The sequence below is a fragment of the Pteropus vampyrus genome, unplaced genomic scaffold, assembly GCF_000151845.1.
Source record: "Pteropus vampyrus isolate Shadow unplaced genomic scaffold, Pvam_2.0 Scaffold37, whole genome shotgun sequence".
In the NCBI taxonomy this organism is placed as follows: Eukaryota; Metazoa; Chordata; class Mammalia; order Chiroptera; family Pteropodidae; genus Pteropus; species Pteropus vampyrus.
In genome coordinates, this window is record NW_011888818.1 from 8,780,767 (window position 1) to 8,791,787 (window position 11,021).

Sequence of the window (11,021 nt, forward strand, 5' to 3'; positions counted from 1 at the left end):
TTATTTTCATGTTACAAACTCTGGAATAATTGCTTCTTAGAGCATGTTTTTTTACTAATCATATTTTCCTTCAATTTACATTTTAAGTGTTCTTAACATGCCTGAGAACATGGCGTTTATAAAATTTTGTGTCATTATCTAATGTAATTTTTATTGAGCAATGATCACACAGAGAGTGCATAATATATATGTATGTATAGTCAATATTTATGAAGTGAACACCTGCTACAGTCAATCACATCACTCTCACTGTCTCTAGAATAAAGTATCATCATGACTTGTGTGATGATTTTTGTCTTGATCTTTAAAAGCTTTTTCAAATAGTCCAAAAATAGTTTAGTTTTTCCTATTTTAAAATTTTTATAAATGAATATCAAATTATTTTCTTTTGTCATTTGTTTTTTGTTTAATATTACTTGTGAAATTTATCTAGCTTAATGTGTATAATTACATAATTATATTCAATTTTACTTGTAGGTTAGTATCTTATAGGAATATATTACCATTTATGTATCCATTTGCATTATTCTGGTTAACGCCACCTTGAGATCAACAGAAAGACCAAGGTTAGTAGGTCAAGAAGTAGACACACCTAGAGAAGCAAACAGCAAATACCACTTCCTTGAAACAGCATCTCTTCATTTCCTTCAACATGCTAGCAATTACTGTAAGGAGCCATGGAAAAAGGACTGGATGGTGTGTGTTACTTGGTCCATGAAATGAATTTGTCTCTGTTTCTGTCTCTCCATCTTTCCACCCATAACCCCAACCTTGACCACTGCTCAGTCCTAACAAGTGCATCAAATGACCACTGCTTGTGGATATCAACACATGGTGTTGGAGTAGATTTTTAGTCAGTGTTTGGCAGTCAACAGCTAACTCAGTGCCTTTTGACCCAGAGAATAAATGTTTGGTATTAATTAGCAAAGTTAGCTTATATGCCAATTTGAAGAGTCCTGGGCATTTTGAGTGCACTTAAGATTTTATTGGTCTGTAGTTACATCAGGCATATTCTGGTTAGTTACACTCATTGTTGCATAATTGTCTGCTACTGTCCAAAATGTATTTATTTGCGATGGTCTACAACTTAAGGTAACCACTTTAAAAGAAAAAGAGTGTTTTCCAGTAAGTAAAATTTTCTAGGGGAAAAGCCAGTTTAAATTTCAATGAACATATTTACATTCATGTATTAAAATGTAGGATGAGGCATGTTTTATAAGCCTCACTTGACTCATAATAGACATTTAGCAGTTGAGCACTGCGTTAATTCAGGTCCTATGAGAAGCAGACACCAAGATGGGATTAGAAATGCAAGAGATTAGTTGGGCGATATCCTATTAAGAATAAAGAGAAGTGGGGGTTAGAAGAAGCCTTTGTACTATGATACAGATTTGACAACTGTGTTAGAAAGGACTAGGCAAGAAGAGTCTCAGACTACTGGACAGTTCTAAAAGAGTTTGGCCAGATTAATTGGGGAGACCTGGAGTCAAAACTGCTCATTAGAGAAATTCCATGTCCCACAGACATCAGCTAACATCGGCACTCTACCATGTGCAGTTATCAGCTGACAGCAGCTTAGTGAAAGTGTGGTCTTGGTGTGAATACTGTGGGTGTTTCATAAGAGTGATAACAGGACTGTCAGTCAACTGCACTTTCTGTAGCCATTTCTTTTGATGGAGATCGAGCAGCACATTTCTATTGTTGCTATAGCCTACCACTTGGTCTACACAGATGCAATTTTTCCAGGCATGGGGAAGCAACTTATTCATGGTTTCTTTCAACTTCTCTTCCTGAGAGGAAATATAAAGAAAGTTTGTAAGGATAAACTATGATCCCTCTTGCTATAGTTGGTTGTGAATCTACAAATGTTATCTATTCTCTCCATCTTTCACTACCTTTTTTAAAATTCTCTTTACCTTCAGCACTCATCTCAGCAGGTCTTAATGATTTATTCAATGATATGACAAAAATCTTCACTCCTGAATAGACTAAATATGGGTTATAATGCCCTTTTCAGGTCAGAGTTTCTGTAGGTGTTCATTCACATGGCGCACGGCAGTACCAGGAGGCACCCAAGTAGACAGTAAGATTTCACATATATTTTGTTTCTATTCTGTACAGTCATATCTCCTCCTGTTGATTGGGTTCAATTAGCCTTGCTTATGATGACTTTTCTTCTTACCTGCTGGTCTCTGGACAAAAAAAAAAACCATGAAGAACACTGGCAATAGCTGTAGCTTATAAATTAATGATAATCTTGTAGTGTCCACTTTGGGTACCTCCGAGTTGCAGGAACAAATAACACCATTTCCAGTTAATTATTAAGAATATTGGTGAGTGCAGCCAGCACTCTTTTACCACTTGATTCCTAAACCCATGGGTTATTATTCTACTTGAGATCCAGCACATTATAGACACCTCTGGATTTATGCGTATACTGTATTCTGAAGGTATCCCATATTTCACAGTATTGCCTCCAAGTAGGTACTCCACCTCTGCCTCTAGTTGGGTGTTCTAGCACTTTATTAGGTTGATAGTGTCTAGATGGTGTGATGTATGATGTAACCAGTAGGTCCTTTGAACATAATCCACTTCCATACCTCTTTCTCTGTGTAGTGGGCCCTATGATTGGATGCTCTTATATGAGATTCTATGCCTGCAAAGCAGTCATTTAATAAGCCCCTGGGTAGTGATGATGACTGAAGCTTTGTGGGACAAAAAGGCAAATCAATGGCCCTTTTGGAAGAGAAGAGGTTTAATATAGTTTACTAACCAATGAGTGACTGGTTGATTCTTGAGAAATGATGCTATATCAGGGGCTAACCATTGATCTCTATAGCTGGCCGGATGAATATTGAGAGGTAATATTATCCATATTCATGTCGGTAAATGGGATAACTCCATATCTGCCACTGTGGCTACTTTGTCATGTGACATTATGCCTTATCTGAGATAGCCAATGAAAATAATCTAATGTTAATTCTATTTGGATGCTGAGAGTCTATTACATGATGGTTATGTGCTGGTAGACATTAACATGTAAATACCATATCTTTATACTTCATACTCACTCCCATATGTCTGCTCACCTGCCTGTACCCTAAAAAAGGATCACATCCTTGTCTATGATCCTCTAGTCGTTTTTTTTTTTTCTAGCCATTCACTACTTCTTAGGAATCTAAACATATTTTTATCTCAGATCACCTCTGTTTTCACACATGGCAAATTACCAGGTATACCATTTATAGCTCTGCCCACCAGGAAACTCCTTTTCAAGCCTTCCCTGAATATGACAGTAATGCAGCTGCTGCCATCTATTTGGCCTTGTACCCAAGCTAACTCAACAACAAACTAACTTTAGGCTTTTTACTCATTTTTCAGCTGGTCATATGGGACCTCCCATTCAGTCAAAGGTACAAGTGAAGGAAGGTAAAACCATAGTAGATGCAATGAGCTTCTGAGCTTCTCATGATCTACCTCTGCATCCCACTCAGTTTTTCATCCTATATATCCTCCACTCTGGATCTGTAGACTGTTTCTGGGCCCTTCTCAATACAGAATTTGATAAGTCCAATAGAATCTTCCTTTGGAAATTCTGAATACAGGACTGCTTGGTGCCTTATGGTTAAGATAATTCTTAGTGTCCCATAAATTAAGCATATAATTCTCCAGCACAAATGGAATGGCCTTGCTCCCACTGGATTCTGAAGTCTCAGAGGACTTCAGTATACTTGTTCCACTGTGATAAAGTTAATCTACAAGGTTGCGATGTAGTCTGTACTTGTTACAGAGATTTTTTCCCCCCAATTCTAGGCCACCTTTTTCAGCTGATGTATTCCTAAGCATGGACTCTGTTGTCCCCCAGAACTCAAAGAATTGTACAAGACAGTGTTATTTCTTTGTGATAAAGATGTGAGATGAAACAATGTGTTTTTTATTTTGTTTGGTTTGGTTTGGTTTGGTTTGTTAACTTTAGAAGGGATAATCTAGCATACTCCTCACTACTGAACACCTAATATTTTTTAGAAACAGCAGGTACTTAAAATTTCATAGAGTAATCTCTCACTGTCTGGAGTATCTTTGTCTTAACAAGGCTTTCAGCATGCTCGCCATCCATTGCTTGCCTTGCCTAGTCAGCCTGATATGTTTGCTTTATTAGATCAATATTATGGTTTGTGTGATTCCCAAGTAGTCATTGCCTCTTTGTACCATATTCTGAGAGGATGGGAGAGATAATATAGCCCTCGAAGAGAACTACAAATGAATATTGCAGAATCTTTTAACTGAATGCAAACTATTCCTGATCTTTTTTTTTTTTTTCTAATTAGAATAAAAATTAACACACTTGCAAAATCAGCAATGTACCTAAAGCGTTCTTAATCCACTTTGGCAGAAATGCCATTTCTTGGCATAGCAGCCGTGAGCAAAGATGCTATGCTCAATTCTTGTTACTTATGACACTTGAGTTATATAAAGTCACCACAAACACTGAATTCATAATGCTGAACTGTTGCTTCTAGGAGAAATACAGGGTTAGGTTCCTATGAGCCTTTAGTCATGACATTTTTATCGATCAGTAAATACATACCTTGTTTTATGTGTATTTCTTTTTAAAGATAACTTATTTAATATATACTATCAATATATTAACATTGAACTCATGGCCCATGCCTGAATAAAGCTTATCTAATACATATATCTTCTCTTAGCCTTCTTGTACTTAGGAACACTAGACACCACTTTAGCACTACGATTAGGGGCTATTCTAAACAATGACGTCATTAACAAAAATACAAAAAATGTGGCGCTTGATAGACCACAAGAAGAATACTTGTTTATAGTATGAGAGCTGAAACAAGAAAATAGAGTGTCATCTCGTTTAAGCTCAACTAGTAACATATGTGTTGGGTAACACAAATTGTTCACTGCTCTGTGCATGTCTCTGAATGACTGCAAAAGTGCCACTAGTATTAATTTGGGGGTTGCAAATTAATTTTAACAAGTAGGCAAATTTGTAAATACGTAATCCATAAATAATGAGGGCCAACTGTACTTTGCTGAACTAAAAGTAGTCTTCATTTCTCTAGGCAGGATGCAGCCAGTTTTTTCAGGGGCCAGACAGGCAAGTTAGACAGAGGTACAATAGGGACCACCATCTCTGCATCCTTTAAGTCAATAATAGTGGCACTAATCTCTCCTTACCCACCAGATGCAGTATTGTTTTTTTATTTATTATCCTGGTGAAGGTAGATATCAGATCTGAAAAGTGGACGTGGTTTGGGAATTGAGGAATAGATATTGACTTTTTATTATGATGATTATCCTCATTGTCCTGTGGCTCTATTCTTGCTTTTTATAATTTGTAGATTTTAGGCAATAACCTGGTTGCTTATTCATCTATTTTTGCCCCTAGAAACTTTAAACTGCACTAATCAACTCCGCAACACCTTGTAAGTCAAACACCTTGGCTGTTCTGATCAAGCTGGTTGTTACAGTAATTATAACAACCTGGCTTACTGCCCCCTGACTTCTGGCAGTAAACTGCCTCCACCTGGACATACAACTCTCGGGTTCCATCACCTCAATTGCTTTAAATGAGCTCAGCTCTATCAATACATACCATTAGCTCTGGTTTTATAAAAGAACCACCACTGGGGTTATGGGTGGTGAAGGGCACCTCTCATCAGCATATTCCTAATGTCCTTAAAGTATTGGCTCCTGGTCCCTCCTGTAGAATGTAATCTGTGCTGAGTCTCCTGGCTTCACACATTATTAAAATAAATAAACAAAAGTGAATTATATAATAAAATGGAGGTCTTTTTTTAATAAGTAAAATCTCTAAAGTTTATTTGTACTTAATGTTGGGGGGAAATAATATTGGTCTTATAAAAAGCTGAATTCACTTATTCTCTTCTAAAGAAATAAGTAATGAAGTTCATCATATGACACTCCCCCCGCCCCTCAAATTTGCAAATTTAAGTGCAAATTTGTTTAAAAGTCTGGCTTTGTGGCTCATGAAAAATCCTTGATCCTGTTTTTCACCCTTGGGGAGACCTTGGGAACTGGCAAGAGAGACTGGCCCTGTGCTCTGACCAAATGCTCAATGGAGAATGCTACTATAGTGGCATCATCCTGGAACTGCTTGTCTTCCACCTACTGGCACTGACAGACCATAAACCAAGCACTTGTTGTGATATAGCTTTACCTGAGAAGAAGTCAGAAGTTGTTGTAAAGTGAACATAGCATCTTCTACAATCAGTGAAGGACTCCCAATGGTCACCAGAGTAGAATCTACCTTTCATATAAATCAGAAGGGTAAATGCAGAATGAATTATGGACGGGTTTTAGTTGAGGAATGAAAGAAGAGATTGTCCTGTCTCAAATAATATTCCTACATTACTTTCAACGTACTCTTATCATCTACAAATAGAGATTGTTTCTTTGAACAAAGGCATTGTGTCTTCAGAAACCTCCTGTTGAATTACAAATATCTCTAAAAGAAGAAATGTTCCATGAAATAGTTTAAGAAGTTATTTGCCAAAAGGATTTTCCTGAGGATTAATAAGGATGGCCATGCATTTTGGGATAGTAATGGGAAAGAGATGAATTTATATGTTCAACCTTATTTAAATATCACAATGTGATTTGCTATCATCTGCAACAAAATAAAATAGATATGTTTGGTATGGAATCTAAAATCTTTCCTAATTTAGGTCTTGCTTACTCATGTGTTCTTTTTCATTGTCTGCTTTACACTTATATATCATCTTTTAGCTATGTCAAAATTTTATTGTTTCCATTGCCTCAACATGTCCTGTCAGTTAACAGAACTCTATTCATTATTCAAGATGAGAGTTATTTCTGCGAAGGCTTTCATACCCACCTTTGCTCAACCTTTTTCTCAGTCTTGATTAGATGTTTTTCCTATGGGCTCTCGTAATCCATTGTTAAAATTTCTCCTCTAATATTTACTGTGCTAATGTTCAGACTCCATGTCTATTTCTCCCATTCGACTAGAAAGCAGAGGCTTTGTCATTTAGCTTATTTTATATTGAGCCCCAAGTATAAATACCTGAACATAATAGGCACTCAATAAATCACCCCAGATACAAGGGAATGCCCAGATGAACAGACATAAAACAGCTCCACATTTAGAGTTCCTTGGAGTTCAAAGAGATTTAAAATTAAAAATATTGCCTCCATCAGGTACGTTGCTGAGAATCACCCTGATATATACATATCTATTGCTGCATAGACCCTGTGCCCCATAGGAAAATTAAATCAGCTCTAGAAATCTCTTGGAAATTGCTTTTATAAATCACCAGAGAAAAGATCCAGAAATGATAACTGTTTGGGGAATTAGCAATAAGTACTAATACAAAAATCAAGTAAACTAAGTGGTGCACATCATTAAATTTTTTTCTTTAAATTTTGAATCCTTTAACTGCATTTAAATATTTAAAGCTTAGACTCTGGAGAAAATGAAGGCACCACTGATGTCTCCAGAGGGCTTCTTCCATTTAGCGCTCCTGAACTAATGTCAATATTTAAATGATTTAAAAGTCATCTTTGAACAGCAGAAAATTTTCATCCAGAAATAGTTTGTCTTTGGTTCAACCTAAGAAACTACAGATGTTTATTTCAGAACTCGCATACTAAAAACCCTCTCATTTACAATGCAAATTAATTCACCACAAAGTCATTTAGGTAAAACTCAATTTTCATTTTCCACATTCTTTGCTTCTTTTAATAATTGAGATAGTGACAATTTGTTGCACATCCCTTTATTGAGATTTTGTAAATTTCTCTAATCGACACTCTTAGTTAAGTATGTTATTTCTACCATACAGGTGTGGGAGCCGATGGTAAGAGAAGGTAGCTTACTAACTCAAGGGGTATTTACAAATATTTTAAGGTATAGAGTTGCAGGAAGACACTTTTCTGGAGAGTCAGTTAAGACTATAGCAAAAGTAAACTTTGAGTATTTGCACAAGTGTTAAAAACAAAGTAAAAAAAGACCTAAAACAAACATAAACACATACACTCCTAATAGAAAAGAGTATGGGATAAAAATGCATATGACATATAACACAGGATTAACAGAAAGCAAAATAAAAGATACTATCATGAAGATACTATCTTTTTACTTATCCCAAGAGTTTTCAGTTTCCTTTGTGAAGAAAACTAGAAATTTATATCAAACTCTCATATTAACATTATTCATTATCATTTTTTCTCCATAGTTCATGCATTTATCCATGTGATTTCAGGATATGTAGAATTACTACTGTAAGAAATTATTTTATCACTTCCAATACTACTGTAAGAAATTATTTTATCACTTCCAATAGTACATGTTAAAAATGCTTGTTTATATATTATCAGAATACATAAACTCCAATACAGGTGTAATGTACGTATGGATAGTACCTAAGTATTATTACAGCCAAAACTATAGACAGAAATAAAAATGTCCAGGTGAATAGAGCCCCTGATAACATGATTCTGCTCATTTGGATTTCTTTTGTTTGTTTAATTCTGTTTTAAATTATATAAATGTTAGGACACTAATTCGTGAAGGTCAATAGGAAGAATTTGAATATCAGATGCAAAGTAGAGAGAAAGGAAAACATTGAATACAAGGATGATTTAAAAAATGATAAAAAAAAAAAGACAGGGAAAGGAAGAGAGAAAGAGAATGATTATTAAGCAATTTTGTGGGCTTTAAATTAAAGATGTAAAAATATTATGTGGATAAGATTATGGTAGAAACACCATTTATTGTTTCAGCTGAACCACTACAGGAAAAAAAATGAAGATGTTACTATAAAAGGAAGATTATTATAAAAATAGTTAATCTGAGTGCTTATATATTTATGAGGCGCATTTGGAAAATCAACTTTTCAACCAATAATAACTTAAAATTCTCACTCCAAATATTAGGTTTAAAATTGTAAAAGGATGTCCTGGCTTCCCAATATGCTGTTGAATTATGTGCTATAGTTAAAAAAAAAAAAAAAAAAAAAAAAAAAAAAAGATACCTGGAAAGCTATACGCCCTTGCCAAGGCTAGTAAACAGAATGCTTTATCATGAGTGTATCAATGGCCAACAAAAGATTTGCAGGTGGAAGGTACCTCACCATTAGTTGTTTGCTATTGAACTTGTACTAATGCCAAACAGTAGTTTTATGATTTTCATGTGCCATATACCATATTAAACAGCCAAAGCCATCAGAATTATAAATATTACATGTAGCCCAACACAACTGAAATGGTTATTTTAAAAAGTGTAAAGTTAAGGAAAAAAATTAGGTGCTTATTGTGACATGAGACACAAATAGTGCTGGACACAGAAACAATTTTGCTATGTCCCCAGAGGACAATTTCTTTTTGCAAATTTCTATTCTGTAAGAGTTTCTTAAAGGAAAAATTATACAAAGTATATAATATGATCCAAAAGAAACAACAAAAACCCCTATTCCAAAGAACTGAAATTAAGGAACCACTGTCATTAAATCATAACTATGGAGATCTGAAGTAAATCAAATCATGTGAGCATGAAGATAATGGCCACTTTGCCAGGACACGCTCTTGTCACAAAATATGGATTATTCCAAAATATGACTTACCAACGATTTTGGTGCTTAAATAGCTGTTATAAAATTTTCAGTCTATTCTAGCTCAATGAATAACTATCTGTAATAAAAAATGTAGTAATGATAGTAATGCCATAAATCTTGAAATCACCACTAAGTCTCAAGTCACTTCATCAGAAATGCTTTCTAAGAATGCTTAAATCAAAATAGTTATCATTTCTAGTTTCTACCTTGCTCATTAGTCTTTATGATTCATCACATCGTACCTAACACTCTCTGAAATTATTATAATTATTGTTTATTATCCAATTTGCACTCCTAAATCTAAGTTTAATGGGTAACTAGGTGCTTTGTATTTCCAGTGTCCGGAAGGATTAATCCAAGGTGGATGCCCACGAAATCAGTAAATTACCATTCAGATTTTTTAAATTATAGTATGTTATACAGCTCTCCTATTTTATCAGAGATAATTTTAAGAGTGTAAAAGTACTGGGCATAAGATAATATTTTAGTTATATCAACTAATATCTGATAGTAAAGAGAAATTTGAAAACAAGATAAAGCACTCATTTGAATCTATATGACAAAATGTTTGTTGTCTTCTATATACTAGCTATTCAGTTTTCCTTTTACATATGTTTTCTGACTCAATCCTCACAACATCTATATGAGGTTATTATTTTGTCATTAGTGTAAAAGAAACAGGATAAAAAACAAATGCAAGTAGTGCACCCAGTATCAAAAACCAAGAGTCAGTACTTTTACTTGTAAGATACTGTTTTTTCTACTACATCACAGGTGGATAACTAGGCATTTAAGCTATCTGGAAGGTCAAAGAATATAACATAATCTTATGTTTACATTGATTTTATACTTGTATCTTAGGGTCAAACTAAGGAATTATTGCCCCATAAATAGCTCAGAAAAGTTTTGAAATATTTCAAAACTCTTAATGTGTTTGAAACATAATGTCAACATCTCGTTTGTAGTGAACAACGGGATTAATCAATATCTTAACAAGTGAATGCCTAAATATCATAAACAGCTTCAATGATATTAAATAGCGTCATTTTCTGGAAATCTTGCTCCATCTACAGCATTCCAGATTAGTTGTCGTAAGCCCATGAGCAGGTTTAATCTGATCATCTGGGCTTAATATGATTTAGATGCAAGAATGTATAAAACAATCTTCTTAATTCAAAAATTGTTTTACGAGAACCCATAGAGAAGGAGGATAAAAAAGGGATTTGTTAAATTTCCATATTTATATACTTGCATACATTTTTTACATTGTTCAGAAAGGTCTGTAATCTAAGACGGAGAGAGGGGAAGGCAAAGAGGTATATGCAAGCTTGAATATCTGCTTAAAGGATCACTTTTATAGTACTCTTATGGTACAGAGTTTTGAAGAGATAGAAAAAAAAA